This window comes from Trachypithecus francoisi, unplaced genomic scaffold, assembly GCF_009764315.1.
Source record: "Trachypithecus francoisi isolate TF-2019V2 unplaced genomic scaffold, Tfra_2.0 Lachesis_group15, whole genome shotgun sequence".
Taxonomy (NCBI): Eukaryota; Metazoa; Chordata; class Mammalia; order Primates; family Cercopithecidae; genus Trachypithecus; species Trachypithecus francoisi.
Genome location: NW_022681460.1, coordinates 31,637,222 through 31,659,729, shown reverse-complemented (window position 1 = coordinate 31,659,729; position 22,508 = coordinate 31,637,222). Strand labels below are relative to the sequence as shown.

At 38.1% G+C, this 22,508-nt stretch overlaps 1 pseudogene; it reads left to right on the top strand.

The window, feature by feature from the left end:
• The first annotated feature begins 20,953 nt into the window (after positions 1 to 20,953).
• On the top strand, positions 20,954 to 22,301 carry LOC117097067 (annotated as a pseudogene).
• Positions 22,302 to 22,508: the final 207 nt, after the last annotated feature.

Sequence of the window (22,508 nt, the reverse complement as noted above, 5' to 3'; positions counted from 1 at the left end):
CCTAACAGAACAGCCAGCACTTCTCCAACCCCTCCCTAATAGAATCTTGCTTCAAAGCACAGTTCCCCACCCGGCCCTTTAAAAAAGCCTCAGGCTATAAGAGAAGTTTGCTCCGGACCCTGCTGGCCAGAAGCCCTTTTGAGGTTTACTCTCAAAAAACCTGTCTCAACTGTTGAGCCACCCTCTCACCACCTCTTTTCTCAATCTTTCTATTCCCACTTCCATGCCAATTTGGTTTTTAGATGTAGGTAATACCAACACAGCCAAAGACAGCCAGCCCAGAATAATGATCTCCACAATTCTGAGGACACAGACTTCAAGTTAGAAATTCAACTGAACATGACCAGAGTTTCTCACTGTAACGCAGAGAAAAATAAGTAACACTGTGCACACAAAGGTCATAAAATTGTCAGGGATTGTAAAAATGTCTTGAGTGTTCAGATTTCCCTCCTACTCTTTTTGGGGGTGGGTGAGGGAGTGATGCTAACTGTAATAGCAAGAGACCATTGCACAAATGTGGCTATCAAGCTGTGGTAGAAATGACTGGTCCTTTTCATTCCTATTTTTCAGTGATCTTAGTAGCTACTTCATTCTACTTCTTTCTATTTCCTCATATTTTCATTGTTACTCACCTCACTCTTATCTAAACAGAATTTTTCATGATCTAATTTCATCTACTGGGGGCAAAATAAATCCATCCTCATTTGGAAACCTCCTTTTATGTATTTCCACAACAGGATGATTTGCTTTATTATCCTAACCTTGAAGGGTTTTCATTCCTTCACCACTCACAATCCCTCCCCTCTAAGTCTTTTGGCAAAGCATTTGACATGTTTCTTTCATCCTACAAAACTTGTCATCTGTCTGTGAATTTAGACATAAATAAGTCAAGGAAAGAATCTTTTCTTAGATGCCTAATGACTGGAATTATGTCTTTTGGAGACACATTTACATTTCCATTCATGATGACATCACATTGAATATTCATCTTTGTTTTTTCATCAGCTGTCAATACAGTCTTTTGATGCACGGCTGGGGTCTAGCCTCTGGTTTTTAATATCAAACAGTAATTGGGACTTTCACATCCTCCTTGAATTATTCTGTACCTACTTTCACAAATTCCTTTTTTTCTACATCTAATCTTTAATTTAGGCTGATCAAATTGCCTTGTCACAAATATCTTTTAAAAATATTACCTATCTATCTTTTTGTTATACTTTGCACATTCGATCAATGCTTAAAAAAAAAAATCTCCCTTTAGAGTTTCTTGTAAATGCATAAAATAGCATCAGGCATGGGAGACAGACTTCTCAATCTCTATGATTTATTTGTGAAATGTCCTGGAGTAGAGGAATCCATAATAGTCTTGAAACAGTGTATTGAAGTAAAGGGCACGCAGGGAGACATTTAGCAAACAGTAATGACAATTATAAAAACAAAGAAAGGAGAAGAGAGAGGCATCTCCTGAGGCTGGGAATTAATTGAAGGTGGGAAGTCACCAGAATAGACAGACAGGTTAGCCCTTCATAGCCCCCAACTTCCCTCACGGACAAATCTCTCCTTTCTGACAGTAAAGCCAAGGCAGACAGAGGCAAGAATAGCAAGCGTTTTTTGTTTTTGTTTTTGTTTTTGTTTTTTTTTTTGGTCAGAATGTCTTATTTTTGGTTAAAAAAATAAAGAAAACTGCTAACACATTTGGTGCTGCTCATTCATAAGGAAAGTGGCTGTGTAACATTTAGATATCTTTTGAAATCTATACACGTTCTTCCTACCTGCTGTGCTCAATTTCAGAACCCAGAGCTGTCATTAAGAAAAAAATAGCAACCTTTGTTCTCTTCTCCAGGTACATGTCGCACCAGCTTTTTGTTTCCAGGAAAAATAAAAATATCTCCATTATTTTCTTAGACCAGAGAAGCCAGACTCAAGCTTTCCCTTTCTCTGGCCCTTGTTGTGCACTGGTACTGGACACATCATTATTGTGGTTCAGTGGGCAAGATTTTCTTTCACGTATTTTAAAGTCCCTCATGAAGACATCAGACCACTTACTATAACTGATGGTTTTCATTCTCAGTGTAATAAAGGCACATTCCTGAAGCAGACATTTCCATCAGAGATAGCAAACAACAGAAGTTTCAAAGGCTTAGTTCAGATGCGTATCTACACTTTCAAAGCTTAGCTGCATCTCTCGGATTTGAAAACTGGATTGGAAATCTGAATTGTATATATTTTATACTTCTTAGCTTGAATTGTATACACTTCGTTTTTATGTCTTTAAACATATCAGAGAGACCAGCATTATGAAAAAATGTACATATTATACAAATAAGAAATAAAAGTCAAGCTTTGTGTGTTTATTGAGATATGATAAGCATTTTGGTTGTGGAATGTGAAATTTTGTTTTTTATTCTTTTGCTTGTTTTTCAGTGCAGGAGTAATTTAGACTCGTAGAGATCATCTTTCAACATCTTAGATGTATGAAAGATGGCACAAGTTTTGCCAGAGGCATGTGAACCAGAGCAACTCCATCTTGAATAAGAGCTAGGTGAAATGAGACTGAGACATACTGGGTTGCATTCCCAGATGGTTAAGGCATTCTAAGTCATAGGATGAGATAGGAGGAATCACAAGATACAGGTCATAAAGACCTTGCCGATAAAACAGGTCGCAGTAAAGAAGCTGGCTAAAACCCACAAAAACCAAGATGGCCACAAGAGTGACCTCTGGTCGTCCTCACTGCTACACTCCCACCAGTGCCATGACAGTTTACAAATGCCATGGCAATGTCAGGAATTTACCCTGTATAGTCTACAAAGGGGAGGCATGAATAATCCACCCCTTGTTTAGCATATAATTGAGAACTAATCATAAACATGGGAAACCAGCAGCCCTTGGGGTTTACTTTTATTCCTTTACTTTCTTAATAAACTTGCTTTCACTTTATGGACTGGCCCTGAATCATTTCTTGTGCAAGATCCAAGAACTCTGTCTTGGGGCCTGGATCTCGACCTCTTTCTGGTAACAGTTTCATCTGTCTGCAGACTAAACACAGGGTTGAAAACCATGTCAGGCCCCAGCCTGGGTCAACAGAACATAAGGGCCTCGTTGTTCCACCACGAAATCTGTAGGCCCACCTGCATGTGCCTCGCCTTTCCCTGTCTTTCCTTTTACTGTGAGACTATTGTCTCTCCTCCTATGTTCTGCATCTCAGGTTCTACCACCTTCTCAGGAACTATACTAGTATATACTCAAAATACGCTCCACAATCCCATTTCTCTCATCAGCTACCATCCAGTCTTTCCCTTCCTTTTATATCCAAATTTTCTAACTTAGCTATATTTCTTGTCTCAATTTCGCTACCTCCCACAACATATTGTTTTTTGTGTCAAGATGATGTTCCTTTTTGTTCCTTAAGGTTTATATTTCTCTTGAATTCTATTTCATCACATACGAAACTTGCTAGCTTTCATAATTACGAGGTATATCTTTCACATCCTTTTATTTCAACTTTTCCATGTTCTTTTTATAAAAGTACATCTCTTATAGATAGTGTATTACTGGATTTTATTTTCAAATCCAATCTGAGAGTCGCTGTTTCAGAATGAGCTTAACATATTTGTGTTTATTTAATTATAATTATAATGCTTATTTCTTATGACCTTACTTCATATTTTATATTTACTATGTGTTATTATTTTCTCCATTCCCAGAGCCTGCCATTGGATAGTTCAGCTTTCATTCTTTTGGGTTGAAAGTTTATACATTTCATTTTGTCATTCTGATATTTGTGCTACTTAAGATTTATCTTTATTTCTTAATTGTGTCTATCTATCTATCTATCTATCTATCTATCTATCTATCTATCATATCTCTGTCCCCAAGCAGGATAAGTGCTTTAGCACATTATCATCTTCTTTGGCATCTCCACAATCCTAATTCCCAGATGTTATCATGTAAAATGCAAGTTCTGGGTTATGCACATTCTTTTTCTTTCTTTCTTTCTTTTTTTTTTTTTGTTCATTTGTGTTTTATTTTTTATTTGTCTGATTTGATCTTTTCTTTTTTAGACAATATATTTTCTAAGTTACTTGATCCCTTTGAGCCCTATATCTCTTATAACATCTTTTTTTTTTATTATTATTTCTCTTCTTACTGATGTAGTTCTTCAAGAGTATTTTCAGGCAGGGCACGGTGGCTCACGCCTGTTATCCCAGCACTATGGGAGACCAAGGCAGGTAGATCACCTCAGGTTAGGAGTTGAGCCTGGCAAAAAAAGTGAAACCCTGTCCCTGATAAAAATACAAGAGTTAGCTGGGCATAGTGGCAGGTGCCAGTAATCCCGGCTACTCAGGAGGTTGAGGCAGGAGAATCACTGAACCCAGGAGGCGGAGCTTGCAGTGAGTTGAGATCATGGCCCTGGGTGACAGAAAAAAAAAAAGAGTGTTTTTGAAGAAAGATTTTATGTAGCAATGTTTGAAGCTTTATGCCCGATATGCCTGATAACTTCTTTATTTATTCTTGCATTTAAATGATAGTTAAGCTGAATATTAATTCTAGGTTCAAAGTTCTTTCTCATTAATATTTTAAAAATATTTGTTCATTGTCCTCTCATATTCAATGTTGCTGTTGAGAAGTCAGATATCCATCTAATTCTTGTTCTTTTAGAAGTGATCTACTCTTTCTGGAAGCTTTTAGGTATTACTAAACTTAACTCTAAAGTGAGAGTATCAAATTTTATTGTAATGAGTCTAGTTATGGGTAAATCTTTATCCTGTTTGAAATTCTATGGACACTTCCAATTTGAGATTTCCATCTTTATTTCTGACAGGTTTATCAATATTTTCTCCCTCTTGTTTGTGTTTTTCTTTATCAGTCTTCCTTTTGAGACTCCTTTAAATTGGTATTTCTACTTCTATCCTCTATATCTCTTTAACTTTAAAAAAAATCCACTTTTGCATCTCTCTCTGCTGTCTTCTAGGGTTAGTTCTTCAATCTGATCATTTGGCACCAATTGTAATCATAGTGCTATTTAGCTCATCTATTGTCTTTCTAATTTTATCTATTAATTTTGTCATATCTAATATTTTTATGTTCATCTTTATGACTTCTTGTCATAAATTTGTGTATTTTACACATCAATTTGGACATGACTTCAGTATGTCATTGTCCAAACTGATTACCAATTGATTACCAAAATTCTTCCTTATCTTTTTGAAGATGGAGATGACGTTTCATTTAAATTACTGATCTTCCTGTTTTATTATTTTATTTGGCATGGAAGCATTTACTGATCTTCCTGTTTTATTATTTTATTTGGCATGGAAGCATTTACATAAAAAGGAAATACTATATTTCCTTTTTATATTGGCTGTACTCTTCCAGTGTTTAATAATTTTTGTTCATGAACTTTTCCTTCCTTCCTCTGGTGACATCAGCTAATCTTCTGAGTAATGTGTCTCAGTATATGTCATTGTTGGTATAGTGCAAGCCCTAGCCTGTGTCTCTCCTGTTGAGGTTAAGAAGGAATGGATATACTTCCAGAGAAAGAGCTTTAGGTAGTCAGAACTCATATTGGGTACTATCTTACCTAGCAACCACGTCTTTCATAAAATGCCTACAGGAAAAAAGAGCACAGATTAGGTGGTCAACTCCTTTGGTTGTAATCAGCTAGCACTGGTGATATGGAGGAGGACATGACAATGCTGAATATCCTACAGATAACTTTTTCCATCAGCTCCTCACCTGAAGCAGTCTGAAATGATGTAAGTCCTCCTTCACTCCAGCACTAAATGATTTGAACTGCTGCTGCTGTTGCTGGCTCTTTCATAGAAGTGATGGAGCTGGGACTCACTCCAGGTCATGTGCAATACAAAAAGGAAAAAGCTTGCCTGCAATCTATTTTCCTCACCTACCAGAGTATTTCTGTGTTCCAGGTGGACATTTCTTCCACATACCTCATTCTTACTGCCATCTGGCCCTTAGGCATTTCTCGCATATTCTACGGTTAATTTATAGGATCCTCTTTATCGCTTTGTGTTGTTCCTACTGTTATATGCTTCCATAGAACTTATCCCATGTCCTTAGGCACCACTGCATCACTACTACCACAAAGTAGGTAATCCATAAATTATTGGCAAATAAATAAGAGGTAAAAATTGGCAGTATTTCGTATGGCCATGGGAAATTACTGAGCAACACTTGGGGTTAGCATATTTCATTTCTTGTCAAGTCCAAATCATAATTGCTGTCTAACTCTACAGATGAGGAAGCTGAAGGCTTGTTAAGTCTTCCATGGTGATAGACGACATTGCAATTTATCATTACTGCATTATTTTTTAATAAGGTTAAAAATTAAAATAACAGCCATTCATGTGACACGTATGCTTTTCTTTCATCTCTATCAGTTTTTTCTTCCTGTATTTCCAAGTTCTGTTGTTGGTGAATACATATTTAGTGTTTACAAGTCTTCATGGTGGGATAATCTTTTCATTATTATGTATATTCCTTGCTCCTACTAATTTCCTTCACTCTAAAACCAACTTTATCTAATAAAAAAACTTTATCTAATATAGCCACTCCTGCTGCTTTTTTATTACTTTGCATGATATATTGTTCTCCGTTCTTTTATTTTCAAATAATCCATGTATTCACTTTGAAGTAAATTTCACATAGGTAGGGTATAATTGGGTCATCTTTCAAAAATCTTCATTATTTTCTATCCCATATAAATTAAAAAAAAAAAAAACACTACCCAACTTTGTTTTCATTGGCCTATTAGATCATGCACATTTAAAGTAGTTATTGATATTTTAGGATTTCGGTATATCATTTTATTATTTATTTTCTGTTTATTCATTCTGATTCTTGTTCCTCTGCCTTCTAGTGAATTACTTGAAAAATTTTTGACTTACATTTTGATCTGTGGTGCTTTTGTATATATTTGTTTGTATAGTTTTTAGAGGTTTCTCTAAGTATTACAATATACATATGTAACACATCACAGTCAACTGGTATTTTGCCACTATAAGCAAAGTGTGTAACCTTACTTGCATGTAGGTCTCTTTACCTTCCCCACTTAAAAAAATATATATCTTAAGTATTTTTATACATGTATAAGCACCACATCAGATGTTACAATTTTTTCTTCAATTATTAAACATAATTTGAAAAATCTCATAAGGAGAAGGGTAGTTTATTGTATTTACATCTATTTTGCCTATTTCATTGTTATTTCTTTCCCAAGTCACAGTCTCCTTCTGTTATTTTCTATTTAGAGAAATTCCTTTAGCCACTCTTTAAGGGAAAGCCTGCTGGCAACACATTCTCTTTGTTTTCCTTTCTCTGAAATGTCTCAATTTTCCCTTCATCTCTGAAGGATATTTTTGCTGGGTATAGATAGAATTTATGGTTACTTGTTCTTTTCTTTCAGCACTTGAAAAATGCTGTGCCAATTCTTTCCAGAGGAATCAGAGTACTAACTATTCTGTTCTCTTTCCATCTTGGGGTAGGGGATGAGGCTCAGCTCCTTATTGTGCCTGGCTGACTCTGCCGAAAAAGAGTATAGTGCAAATTATCTCCACCTTGTACCACCTTGTTCCATTTCATTGATACAAGGTGAGAATGAAGGCTCAGCTGCCCCTTGAACCTTCATGAGACTGCCATGGCAAAGGAATTAGAGCACCACCTGTTTCCACTGAGTAACCATGGGCATTCTTCTGCTCCTGGCCTGCCTGGCTGCCTTATGATAAATTTGCTGCAGATTAGTACATTGACCTGAAAGTAATAGAGGAATTGAAACAATACTTTACAGACCTAATTAGGGAAGACTGAACTAAATAGATAAAACAACAACAAATTAACTTCCCTTGTTTCTCTCTCTTTTAGAGCTAGATTAAGGCAAAGTGACTAAGTGAGTGAAATTTGAATATAACATGTCTTCCCTATTTATTGCCTTTTACTATTTTCTCACTTGCCACAGGACACTCAGCTGTCTTCTGGATGTGCCAGACATTTCTTCAAAGATCTCAGTGAAAATTTAGCTGCTCTTCTCAGTCCAAGCCTTTCTGCACTGTTGATTGTTTTTTAACCACATCATGGATTAATTTGATAAGAATTTTTTACTTGTAAATTTTTCTCTTTAGGGCTCCATTCTTTCAGGTCCTTGCTAACTGAATGACTAGCAGTAAATTAAAAAGTTAAAGGAAAAAAAATTTTTTTTTTTTTTGAGACAGGGTCTCACTCTATTACCCAAGGTGGAGTGCAATGGTCCAATCACGGCTCACAGCAGCCTCAACCTCATGGTCTCAAACAATCATCCCACCTGACCACAGGCATACATCACCACGCCTGGCTAATTTTTAAGAAAAAAATTTATAGAGATGAGGTCTTGCCATGTTGCCAAGGCTGATCTCAAACTCCTGGGCTCAAGTGATCCTCCTGCCTCTGTCTCCCAAAGTGCTGAAATTACAGGCATGAGTCACTGTGGCCAGCCCAGGAAGAACATTTTTGAATATGTTATCCTTGCTAGGGAATAACAGGAAAGGAGTATGGAATCAAGTTAGAAAATTTTTAATTTTTTTCTATATAGTTGCATTTAAACAGAAGCCTTAAGAACCTTACGTAGGATCATTAACATTTTGGGAACATTTGGGCACAGAGTTGATACAGAAGCAGAGGCATTTGGGATAAAAGATCTTCAGAAATACTTAAATAACATTTTTCACTAACAGGTGGACTGGCCCACCTCAACTTGATTTTCACAGAAAATCAAAGTTTAATTAAAACAGCATGCATGTTTAATTAAACAGCATGCATGATTACTACACTTCTGTATCTTATTGATTTGATCTTGTTTCTCAACTGTCAGAGCTCTTGAATAAAAGCAGTTGCTTTCTGAGACTGTCATTTCATCTTCTAGTCTGTATTTTTGTATGAATTATTTTAGGTTTTGTGGCTTTTATAGTTTATTGTTACTGTTTGGTTTTCAAAATTTATGATTTGAGTTCCACAGGACAAAAATTTAAGATTTTCAAGGTGAAAAAGTCTCTGATACGTTAGAGTTATGTAACTTTTTTCTCCCATCAGGATGGATGCCTGATTTTTCTTTTACTGTATTTCTATGTAAGCAGCATATTGTGGAGTTAAATGCTCATTAGAAGTTGGTATTGCTCTTTAAAAAACCACAGACTTCTTGAAATGGGTAGCTGTAACTTGTAGCTTACTTAGAAATTAGCCTTAGAAATTTGCTGGTGAGCAACAGGATATTGACTATAAAAGTCAGAAGAGCTCCCCTTAGCTTTTCTTAGGACAAGAAAATTCAGAGAAAAGAATCTAAAACCAAGACATATAGGGGTAAATTTTTTTTAATGCTAAGAATAAATTATAGCATGTGAATATGTTTGGATATTACTAACAAATTGGAAATGTTTCTGCTACTATGTTAAGTGAGAAAAAAGAATGCAATATTGTACATACAGTTTATCTTAGCCACATAAAAACATGCATTGGAGGGAGCTACTAAAAAATGTTAGTTAACAGAATTTACCTTTGAGTGGTGGGATTGTGCATGATATTTTTCTTCTTTCTGAAACGTAGATGTCAGCCTGAACCCTCTCAGGTTTTATTGACTAGACTTTGCCACCATCCTGAGCTCCAGACTTATATGTCCAACCCTCTCTTTAGTACCCTTAACTGGTATCTAATGAGCAACTCAAACTTAACATGTCTGAAACAAAACTACTGATTTTTCTTTTCATTTCTCTTTTCTCATTTTCCTGTATCTTCACTCGACTACTAAGGTTAAAATATTGAGGAGTTAGGTACACTTACTTTCATCATATTGTTTTTTATATCATAAATATTCTACATATTGTTAGTTATGTGTATATTATTTCATAATTTTAAAGAGAAGTCTTAGGACTTATGAAAAATACACTACCCAACCTAAAGGAGCTCCTAATAGCCAAAGTTGGAATAATTTGAGCAATTAAATAAATAATAATAGAGTGAATCAGCAAGATGGCCAAAGGGAATATCATTATTCTCCTGCAGAAGCATAGATTTTGACAACTACTTATGGATGAGACTACCTCTGTGGGAGTCTGTGAATCTAGTGGAAAGGTTTCAGCACCTCATTGGACAAATAATTTGAGAATAAATGCAATGGAGAGTATAAACACAAAAGTATCACTTATGCAGATTATCCCTCCCCCAAGGCAGTCCAGCTCAGTGCCAACAGAAATCCCCTAGGCTCAAGATTTCTCTCACAAGGGGAGATGATACCATAGTGAGTGTCCAGCTTCCCCAGCTGTGCAGGATGCTGCCAAAGAAGCCCACATTTTTCCTGACTTTACCCAGGTTACTAAGGTAATCAGCACAACTGAGAAGCTGGAAGAGGCTGGGAACAAGTAAGAAAGGTCTTACCTATTAACTGCTCTGTGGTTTCATTAGGAAGCCTGCCTACAAGCAGCTTGGGACAACTTGTCTGGGGGCTTGCCCCCAACTGGCCCATGGAAATTCCAAAAGTTCTGCATGTTTCATCACCCTCAGGCCTGCTTCCTGAGTATGTTCCCTTAGACAGTGTAAATGTCTTGTGAAGACAGCTGAATCAACTCTGTTGGATTGAGAGAAGGCATATACACTTGAGCATTTCAGGGCACTGCCCTAGAAAAAACAAACAGTGGCATCTCAGCACCTAGCCTGGCTTTGTGGGATTGAGTGAATGAATGCATACAATCCTAAGACTTTCCCTTCATGAAGGAACAGAATGTGTGTAGTGGGCACATTCATAGAAGTCTGCGAGAGCCTGATAATCCCTATATAGGCTGATTGATGAAGGTGTTCCTCTCCTAAAGCCAGTAAATAAAGACTGAAGGAAGTGACTGTTTCTTCAAATGTGAAGACAGCAACACAAGACTTCAAGCAACCTAAAAAATCAAGGAAACATGGCACCACCAAAGGATCACATTAATATTCCAGTAAATGACCTCAAAGAAATAGAGATCTATGAATTGCCTGACAAAGAATTCAAAATAATTGTTTTAAGGAAACTCAGCAAACTACAAAAGAACACAGATAACAAAATCAGAAAAACAATACATGAACAAAATGAGAAGCTCAATAAAGAAATAGAAATCATAAAAAAGAACACAACAGAAATTCTAAAGCTGAAGAATACAATGAGTGAAATGTTTATAATGCAACAGAGAGTGTCAACAACATACTTGATCAAGAAGAAAAAATCTGTGAACTCAAAGACAGGCTATTCAAAGTTATACAGAGGAGAGAAATAAACAATCAAAAAGTGAATAAAGCCTATGGAATTTATGGGACACTAATATAAGAGCTAGCATTTGTATTATGGGAATTGGAAAGAGGGAGAAAAAAGAGAAATGAGAAGGAAGCTTATTTAGAGAAATAGTGGTTGAAAACTTCCCAAATCTGGGGAGAGACAGGGACTTCCAGGTAATTGAAGCCTGAAGTTTCTAAACAGATTTAATCCAAAGAAGGTTTCATTGAGACATTATAATAACTTTCAAAAATCAGACAAAGAAAAATTTGAAAACAGCACATACATGTGAACCTCCGTAAGGCTACCAGTGGATTTCCCAGTAGAAACTTTCCAGGGCAGAAAAGAGTCAGATGATATATCCAAAGTCCTGAAAGAAAAATAAACATCAACAAAGAATACTCTACCCAGCAAATCTATCCTTCATAAATACCTTGCAAGAAATTGTAAAGAAAATTCTTCAGAGTGAAACAAAAGGATTCTAACTAGTAGCATGAAAACATTTGAAAGCATAAAACTCATTGTTAAAGTAAGTATATAGTAAAATTTAGAATACTCTAATACTGTAATAGTGGTTTGTAAATAATTTATAACTCCAATATAAAAGTTAAAAGATAAAAGTATTAAAATAACAATTTTTAAATGAATATACAATATACAAAGATATAAATTGTGACATCAAAAACATAAAATGGGAGAAATAAAAGTGTAGAGTTTTTGTATGCATTCAAAATTGTTATCAGTTTAAAATGGTCTGTTATAACAACAAGATGTTTTAAGCAAGCCTCAGGGAAAACACAAAGCAAAAACCTATAGTAGATACACAAAAGATAAATAGAATCAAAATACATCACTATAGAAATGAATAAACCACAAAGGAACTGCAAGAGAGGTAGAAAGAAACAAAGAATCTACAAAACAACTAAAACACAGTTAAGAAAATGGCAGTGATAAATCCTTACTTATCAACAATTAGTTTAAATGTAAACAAATTAAATTCTCCCATCAAGTGACATAAAGTGGTTAAATGGATCAAAATAAAAATATATGTAGAGCGATATATCGGCCCTCAGCTTCCTGAAGACCTGGGACTAAGGATTGTGCCACCACACCCAGCTAATTTTAAAAAGTCTTTTTTTTTTTTTTTTTTTTTTGATAGAGACAGTCTCCCTATGTTCCCAAGGCTGGTCTCAAACTCCTGGCCTCAAACAATCCTCCCACCCCAACCTCCCAAAGTGTTGGGGTTACAGGCATGAACCACTGTGCCTGGCCTGTAATTTTTTAGATATGATACCAGAAGCACAGGCATCAAAAGCAAAAATAAACAAGTGAGAATACATCAAACTTAAAAGCTTCTACACAGCAAAGGAAACAATCAACAAAATGGAAAGGCAACCTATAGAATGAGAGAAAATATTTGCAAACCACAGGTCCATTAAGGGACACATACAACTCAATAGCAAAAAAAGCCAAATAACTTGATTTTAAAATGGCCAAAGGACTTGAATACACATTTTTTGAAAAAGCATATACAAATACCTAACAAGTATATTTAAAAAAGGCTAAATATCATTAATCATCAGAGAAAGGCAAATCAAAACAGATGTCATTTCACATCTGTTAAAATGGCTATTGTTAAAAAGTAAAGAAATAACAAATGTTATATTTTGTGTGTGGAGAAAAGAAAATCCTTGTACACTATTAGCGGGAATGCAAAATGGTACAACCATTATGGAAAACTGCATGGAGGTGTCTAACAAAAATTTTAAATAGGATTACTATAAGACCCAGCAATCTCGCTTCTAGGTATATGTATACAAAGAAAATACAATCACTATCACACAAATAAAATACAATCACTATCCCAAAGAGAAATGTACAACCACATGTTCATTGCAGCATTATTCACCACAGCCAGATATGGAAACAACCTAAGTATCTCCTGAAGGGTGAATGGATAAAGAAGATACGATAGAATATTATTTAGGCTTAAAAAATAATAAAATCCTGCCGTATGTGACAACATGGATGACCTTAGAGGACATTATGCTAAATGAATAAGCCAGGCGCAAAAGGACAAATAGTACATGCTACCACATGTAGAATGAATCCAAAAATAGTCTAATTCATAGAAACCAATAATAGATCGATAATTGCCAAGGGATGGAAATTGGGGGAAATGGGAGGATTTTGGTTAGAGGGTACAAACTTTCTGTTATAAGATGAATAAGTCCTGGAGAGCTAATGTAGAAGATGGTGACTATAGTTAACAAGAATGTATTGTATACTTGAAATTTGCTAAGAAAGTAGATCTTAAGTATCCTCAACACACGCACACACACACACACACACATACACCCCACATGGTAACTATGTGAGGTGATGGATATGTTAAGTAGCTTGATTGTGGTAACCGTTTCACAGTGTATATGTGTATCAAAACATAATGTTGTACACCTAAAATACACACTATTTGTATTTGTCAGTTATATCTCAATAAATTTGGTGAAAGTACTGACAGTATTGGATTTTAACTGCTATAATAAAATAAATATCCATGAATCTATACTGATTTAAATGGATAATCAAATGAATACATAAATGGGGGGAAAGGAAGAGCTCTTCCTTACACAATAATATCAATTAGTAAATATAGAAGAAAGTAAGAAGACAGAAAATCAGAGGAGACATAGAAAATCACCACAAATTAGTAAATAGCACAGTAAGAATTTTTGCAGACATTATCCACTGACAGAATCTAAAATTGCTGGGTGAAAATTTGAGGAGAAACAGTATTTGCATAGTCTCAAACTGTCACCCCTAAGATGTATTTTAATTATGAAGGGGAGAATAGTAACTTTATGGTAGAGAAAGCCAGAAGACACCACTTTCACCATGTGTTCAAATTCAACATCATGGATATCATATCCATATCATATCAATATCATGAACCTATGATGTGTGCTGAGAAGGACACAGAAGCATTTGTGCCAGAAACACACAACCTCATTTCAATTATGGGAAAATATAAACCCCAAATTGAGTAACATCTACAAAAAAACTGATCAATACTCTTCAAGTGCTATGCACAAGGAAGAACAGGAACTCTCACAGATGGGAGAAGATTAAGGAAAAATAACAATAAAATCAATGTGAAATCCTGGGACAGAAAAAAAAAGGACATTAGTGGAAAACACTGATGAAATCTGAGTAAGACTTGTAGTGTAGTTAGTAATATTATACCAGTGTTAATTTCCTAGTTTTGATCATTGTAGTATGTGAGACGTTAATGTCCTGAAAAGCTAGGTGAAATGGGAACTAGGAATATGAGAACTCTAGTACTTTTGCAACTATTTTTAATATTGTAAGTCTAAAATAGTTTACAATAAAATGTTTTAAAAAGCAATCTATAAAATAATATACTCAAAATATATTCTAACTACATGTATAGTTAGAAAATTCAGATCATCCATCCATCCATATATATGTATATCCGTATATATATACACATATATACTGACACACACACACATACAGACACAGACACACACACACACACACACAAAATGTTGTATACTAAAGTGTCTACAATTCTGGAATTATAAGTAATTTATTTTTCTCTTTAAATTTTTCTGCATTATTTAAATTTTCTACAGTGAACAAGTGTTGCTCTTAAAATTATAATTTAAATCACAAATTATTTATTTAAAAAACCAAGCAAACAAACCTAGGTGTCATTTTTATTCTCTTCTTTCTCTCATATCTCCTATCTAATCCATCTGCAAGTCTTGTCAATTTCTCATTCAGTATACATCCACTCCCACCACCTTCTCTGCCTTCACCCTAATCCATGCCAGCCTCATCATTTTATCATCTCATCTGGTTCTCCTGCTTCCACCTATGTCACCTAAGCCCCTTCGCCACACAATACCAGAGTTATCTTCTGCAACAGGAAATCAAATCCTGTTGCTTCTCTTCTCAAATGCCTCCATTACTCTCAGAATAAAACCCAATGGCCGTATTCTTCCCAGGAGGCCCTCGCGAACTGCCTTCTGCCTCTCTCTGGCCTTGCCTCCCACCATTCTCCCCTCCCCACGTCAGTCAGGCACAACCTCTGGCAGACCTTCCTCTACACACATTAGGTGGTTTCTGCTGCAGGGCCTTTGTCTTGCCGTCCATGCCTAAAATACTTCCCCCAAAAGGCATTCACTCTCACCCCCATCGATCTCTACTCTCTTATCCTACCTTATTTTTCTTCATAGCAGCTGTGAAAATAGAACATTAGATCATAGTTATTGTCTGTCTCTGCTTATGATCTGACTCACAGAAATGTGAGCTCCTTTGTTTACATTCCTTCCTTCTTTCTTGCTACTCAGAATGATGCCTAGTGCATAGTAGGTGATCGGTAAGTATTGAATGAATAAATTGCCCTCCTGCCCAATGCACAGCCTGCAGGAGAGCAAAGCTATCCCCACCAGTTTCTGCAGGTTTTCCAGGAAGGGCTTGGGGCAGGACTGGGGCAGGGGGTGCTTGGCTTTACCTCCCAATTGCTCTCATCTGGCACTGGGTTTACAGCGTGGCAATTCTTCCACGTCCTAGGGCTCTTTCCCAGTTTCCTCGAAAGCTACAATAAAAAAATCATTGATAGAAAATGTTGGTGAGTTTGGCTGACTTTAGTGAAGATTTCCTGGAGAAAGAGGAGAGGAAAGGGAGACAACTTGGGACAAACAAAAGTCGTGGTCATTCTCAAAGTGCTGTGCTCTCCTCGCCACCATGAAGTTTCTTACGTCCTTGCAGCTTTCCATCTCGCTGGCTTTCCTCCCTTACTCCCCACTTGTCTCTCTTCTACCACTTTCTCCCTTCCTTTAGAAGTAAAGCGTCCCTCCCCTTGCCTCACAAAGAGTAGCTTTCCCTCCCTTCAAAGTCATGGCACCTGCCAACACCCAGATCCTGGGGTGAGGGTAGAGAGCACCTTCTGTTACAAACATCTCTAAGAGCAACTTTCCAAAGACTGTTTTCTCCCTGAGAATCCTAGTGCCAGTTATTAATATTTTCTCTACCTCATTACCTCTACTTTTCTGTATTTTTCTATTAGAGCAAGAAATTCGGTTAAAGAAATTATTCTGTCAGATATCCAGGCAAAAAAGAAAGTAAGGCGGGCCTCAGATCTTCCTTCTATAAAAATTAATACTTGCAGAAAATGAAAATGTCTGTTTCTCTTTTTCTGCACCAAATTGAATATTGTTCGTTTTCTGAGTCTCTGTTAATTTAGTAGAGGAAAAAAAAAAACACCGGTATCTTTCTTTAAACTGTCTTTATTCTATCACTTACCTACATTCGTTTTAAACATCTTTATACAATTACTTGAATCTTCTCCCTCAAAAAGTGGACAATAGAAAAGCCTGAATATATCCCTGTTACTTGCTTCTTTTATCTCTACCACAGTCATTTCATAAATACCCTGTTTTAATTCTAAGACACAAATTTTTACATTTGACATCTTACTGCTGATAGTGTGCAGTTTTACTACTCATATTGAGTTTGTGGTTTTTAAATGTATTTTAAAAGATTATAGCATAATTTGACATTGAAATAAAAAGATTTTGTGTACAGAGAAATGAATAGAAACAAAACAGTGGGGCATAAATTTGATATTGATAAAGCAAATATTCACTGCTGGAGAAATAACCATAATTCCATCTGATTGCAAAGCAACCACCAAGTACTTTATGGAACTTAAGAAAGGAAGACCCCACAAGTGGACAAAGCTGAGTTATGTTCTGCTTCCCCCACACAGATACATACAACAGAACTGCCTACCACATGCCAAACAGTGCAACTGAAGGAAGTATTGCCAAGTGCCCTGGAATACATGGGGAAAAAAGTCAAAGTCAAAAGATGACGAATGCACAATGTTAAGGCATAGTTTAATTGACAGCATTTTTTTGTTTCTTAACAGAGGGCCTTACAATTGACAGAATCTTGGATTTGAGGAAACACTTTATAACTATATATATACATACATATATATATATATATAGAGAGAGAGAGAGAGAGAGAGAGAAACGGAGTCTTGCTCTGTTGTCCAGGCCGGAGTGCAGTGGTGCAATCTCTGCTCACTGCAGCCTCTGCCTCCCAGGTTCCAGCAATTCTCCTGCCTCAGCCTCCCAGGTAGCTGGAATTACAGGTGCATGCCACCACATCTGAACAACATGCCAAAACTGAGGCTTAGAGACTTCAAGTGATTTGCCCAAGTAACATAGCCTATAAGTAACAGAATGTGAGTCTTGTGGTCTTACCTTGAAAAAGTGTGAAAACTCTATTCTCTGCAAGCTTTGTGATATGCCAGATTCAGTAAATGGGCTCTCTGAACCTTGAAAGAAAAAGGGTGCCTGCATATTCCTTCAGACTGAGCCTACATTCTCTGTCCCTGTGTGGAAAGAAGCTGATTTAGTAAGAGGTGTTGATTTGTAATACAGAGGAATCCCAACTCAAACTGGTTCCAGCAAGAAGAAAATGTATTGTTGCACAGGAAATCTAGAAGTAGCATAGACTTCAGGGTTGATTGATTCAATGCCTCAATGACATCGTCAAAGACCTAGGTTATTTTCCTGTCCCCATTCTGTTATTCTCAGTATTGGCTTCATCTGCAAATTGCCAGTGAATTAACTACAGTCATAGCAGGCATAATATCCAGACATGACAGCACACAGAGAAAAAGAGAGAAAGTTTCTCCCTCTGGCTCCCTGTCAGGAAGAAGGAAATTCTTCCTGGAAGTCCCTCAGCACGACGTCCCTTTTGTCTTCTTAGTCAGAATTAGAACACAGTTCATTCTTGAACAAAAAATAGGTAAGAAAGATGGAACTACCCTTACACCAAGTAAGGTGATACCTGGAGTTAGAGGTAGAGTCATCTTTCCTTGAGTCAAAACCAACTTCTTTAGGCCACGAAAAGGAAGTAGTCACAGATGCTATTTATCAAAGAAAGATTTACCTACAAGGCATGCTATTAGAAATGTACTTACTTTTAAAAAATACCCGTATAATTATTTACTCTAGTGTTTTGTTTTGACCAATAATTAGAAAATCAGGTTCATCTCGTAATAAACCTGGAATTACACACACACACACATGCACACACACACACACACGCACACACAGACTTATAAAAACATATTGTAGCTTCCTCTGTTTTTATCTTCTGCAATATTACTGCAATGAATGTACATCCCTTGAAACTCCAGGCCCTTAATCCTTTATAATCACAATGGAAATAGCAGAAAAGAACAAAAGTTAGGTTTGTAAAACAAGGGATAAAACCAAGAAGACCTTGGTTGGTTGATAGCTGAATGACAAGATTGTATGTGGCAGTTACACTATTAGATCTGAAGTGAAATCATGAGCAGGTTATAGAAAAGTCCTTGTATTCCTTCAGAAGCCATTTAACAAGCAGCAAATAAGAATGAAGTTGACTATGACAGGATAAAAGACTTCTCTGCAAGGAAAAAAGAGACTATGCAATCATTATCCCAAGGGACAAAAAAGGAAAGGACGAGCTTAAAGAGTGACTTTTTTCTGGAAAGCATTTGTAAGTAAATGCATTCATAATTAAATAAAAATCATGTATGCTATTACCTATGGAATATTGTGCTCTGAGTCTAATACTGAAAAAAACAGTAATTTTGCTAATATAAAGAACACATATATGACTAACTACTGTCTTCAGTTCACACTAAGTACTAGAAATTGGGCAAGTGGAAAACAGCATATTCATATTTTAGATTATTAAGGAAAGTATTTACAAAACTTCATGAACATGAACTTCACAAAGTAGTCTCTCTGTTTAAAAAAAAAGCCTTAAAGCACCACCTAATAGAAAAAAAGTCAAAGAATATAGTAGACAATTCACAAAAGACAAAATACAAAGGCTAATAAACATTTGCAAAGATATTCAACCTCAATAGCACAGAAATGAACAACAGAAGAAAACACTTCCATATTTACCCACCATATTGGCAAGTTATTGACAAGATCCACTGTTGTTAAAGAGAAGAAAGAAGACACTTTTGCTTGATTGATGAAAGTGTAAATTGGTATCGTTTTGTGAGACAGGTTGTTTGTGTATCTGAAATCTTTTATGTACCACTTCAGATCTCCTTGACAACACTTATGTCTCATTCCAGTCATGACTGCAGTGGTTTAATGTGGACTCAGGTGGGATTCACACAAAAGCAAGTGAATTTATCTCCTGCCCCAACCTGAGGCTTCTTGGATGACCCACATGGACTCCAAAGGAACGTGCTCAAGGGCCGACACACGTGCAAACCAGAGTGCTGAAGAATGAACAACTCACGGGCAAACCTTTGATAAGTGGGAGACAGACCTGATGGATAAAGGCTTCTCCCTTTCCCACTCTCCCCTCCTCACCACAGTGAATGGTCCTGAAATACATTTCACATGGCTTCTCTGACAGTCTTGAGACATATTTCCTTTGGTTTCACAGAAGTTCTTGTGGGATTAAGCAATCAGCCAACTAAAAGCAGCAGCCATCCTTGCCTGAGCCTGGACATGGGAGCCTGGCTGGGAGCTCGCCCATGGCCCCTCCTTGCGTTGCCAATTTATTAACTAATAACCAGCAAAATAACCAATTAAATAAAGACTATGAAAACTTTATTTAAAAAATAATAGCAATAAAATAAAATAAAAGCAGCAACCAGCTCAATAAGGCCTTTTAGTATTGACTCTCCCTCCTTCCCCTCTTCACTCTTATCTCTCATTCCTGCTCCCTGGGATCATGCGCCTCGGAAAGTACTAAGGCATAAGACCTCATCACAAGCCTTGTGGAAACAGGGCTAAAGCAGGTAATAGCTGACATGCTTTAAAGTGTGTGTGCCCGGCCTGGCCATCTCCCTCTCTGAAATCTATCCTGCAGACAAGCTTGCTAAGTGTGTCAGAAACACATGTACAAGGATGTTCACCTGATGTATTTTATGTAATAGGTAAAGAGGATCACACTACTATAGCATTAAATGAAAAGGAGGCCAGGCACGGTGGCTCATGCCTATAATCCCAGCACTTTGGGAGCCCAATGCAGGTGGGTCACCTGAGGTCAGCAGTTCCAGACCAGCCTGGCCAACAAGGTGAAACTCTGTCTCTTCTAACAATACAAAAATTAGCCAGGCTTGGTGGTGCACATCTGTAATTCCAGCTCCTAGGAAGGCTGAGGCAGGAGGATTGCTTGAACCTGGGAGGTGGAGGCTGCAGTGAGCCGAAGTCGTGCCATTGCACTCCAATCTGGGCTACAAGAGTGAAACTCTGTCAAAAAAAAAAAAAAGGAAGGAAGAAAGGAAGGAAGGAAGGTAGGGAGGGAGGGAAGAAGGAAAGAAGGAAGGAAGGGAGGGAGGAAGGAAGGAAGGAAGGTAAGAAAAGAAACAAAGAAAGAAAAGAAAAGAAAAAAGAAAAGGAAGGAAAGAAGGAAGGAAGGAAGGAGAGAAGGAAGGAAGGAAGGAAGGAAGGAAGGAAAGAAGGAGGGAAGTTACTGCAGTGGTGGAGGAGATGTTGTAGAAATATATATAAACCTCCTTACACCACTGAGACTGTGTACGCCCCGCGAGCACAGAGCCTCGCCCTCGCTGCTGCGTCATCAGTTCACACCCGCCTCCAGCTCACCATGGATGATGCTATCACCGCGCTGCGCTCGCTTGTCGTTGACAACTGCTCAGGCATGCGCAAGGCCCCCGGGCAGTCTTCCCCTCCATTGTGGGGCGCCCCAGGCACCAGGGAGTCATGGTTGGCAAGGAGACCCAGAGCAAGAGAGGCATCCTGACCCTGAAGTACCCCATGGAGCATGGCAACGTCACCAACTGGGGCGACATGGAGAAGATCTGGCACCACACCTCCAACGAGCTGCGTGTGGCTGCCAAGGAGCACCGCGTGCTGCTGACGGTGGCCCCCCTGAACCTCAAGCCCAACCTGGAGAAGATGACCCAGTTTATCATGTTTGAGACCTTCAACACCCCAGCCATGTATGTGGCATCCAGGCCGTGCTGTCCCTGTAAGCCTCTGGCAGTACCACTGGCATCGTGATGGACTCCGGTGCCGGGGTCACACACACTGTGTCCATCTAGGAGGGGTACACCCTCCCCATGCCATCCTGCGTCTGGACCTGGCTGCCCGGGACCTGACTGACTCCCTCAAGAAGATCCTCATTGAGAGCAGCTACAGCTTCACCACCAAGCCCAGCGGGAAATCGTGCATGACATCAAGGAGCAGCTGTGCTATGTAGCCCTGGACTTCAAGCAGGAGATGGCCACGGCGGTCTCCAGCTCCTCCCTGGAGAAGAGCTATGAGCTGCCAGATGGCCGGGTCATCATCATTGGCAATGAGCGGTTCTGCTGCCCCTAGGCACTCTTCCAGCCTTCCTTCCTGGGCATGCAATCCTGTGGCATCCATGACCCTACCTTCAACTCCATCATGAAGTGTGATGTGGACGTCCACAAAGACCTGTAGGCCAACACAGTGCTGTCTGATGGCACCACCATGTACCCTGGCATCACAGACAGGATGCAGAAGGAGATCACCGCCCTGGCGCCCAGCACAACGAAGATCAAGATCGTTACTCCCCCGCAGCACAAGCACTCTGTGTGGATTGACTGCTCCATCCTGGCCTCGATGTCCACCTTCCAGCAGATGTGGACCAGCAAGCAGGAGTAGGACGAGTCCTGCCCCTCCATCGTCCACCGCAAATGCTTCTAGGTGGACTGTGACTTAGTTGCCTTACACCCTTTCTTACCAAAACCTAACTTGCGATGAAAACAAGATGAGATTGGCATGGCTTTATTTGCTTTTTGTTTTTGTTTGTTTGTTTGTTTGTTTTGGCTTGACTGAGGATTTAAAAACTGGAACGGTGAAGGTGACAGCGGTTGTTTGGAGCGAACATCCCCCAAAGTTCTACCATGTGGCCGAGGACTTTGATTGTACATTGTTCTTTTTCTTTTTTCTTTTCTTTTTTTTTTTTTTTTTGAGGCGGAGTCTCGCTCTGTCACCCCGACTGGAGTGCAGTGGCCAGATCTCAGCTCACTGCAAGCTCCGCCTCCCGGTTTACGCCATTCTCCTGCCTCAGCCTCCCGAGTAGCTGGCTCCCGCCACCTCGCCCGGCTAGTTTTTGTATTTTTAGTAGAGACGGGGTTTCACCGTGTTAGCCAGGATGGTCTCGATCTCCTGAC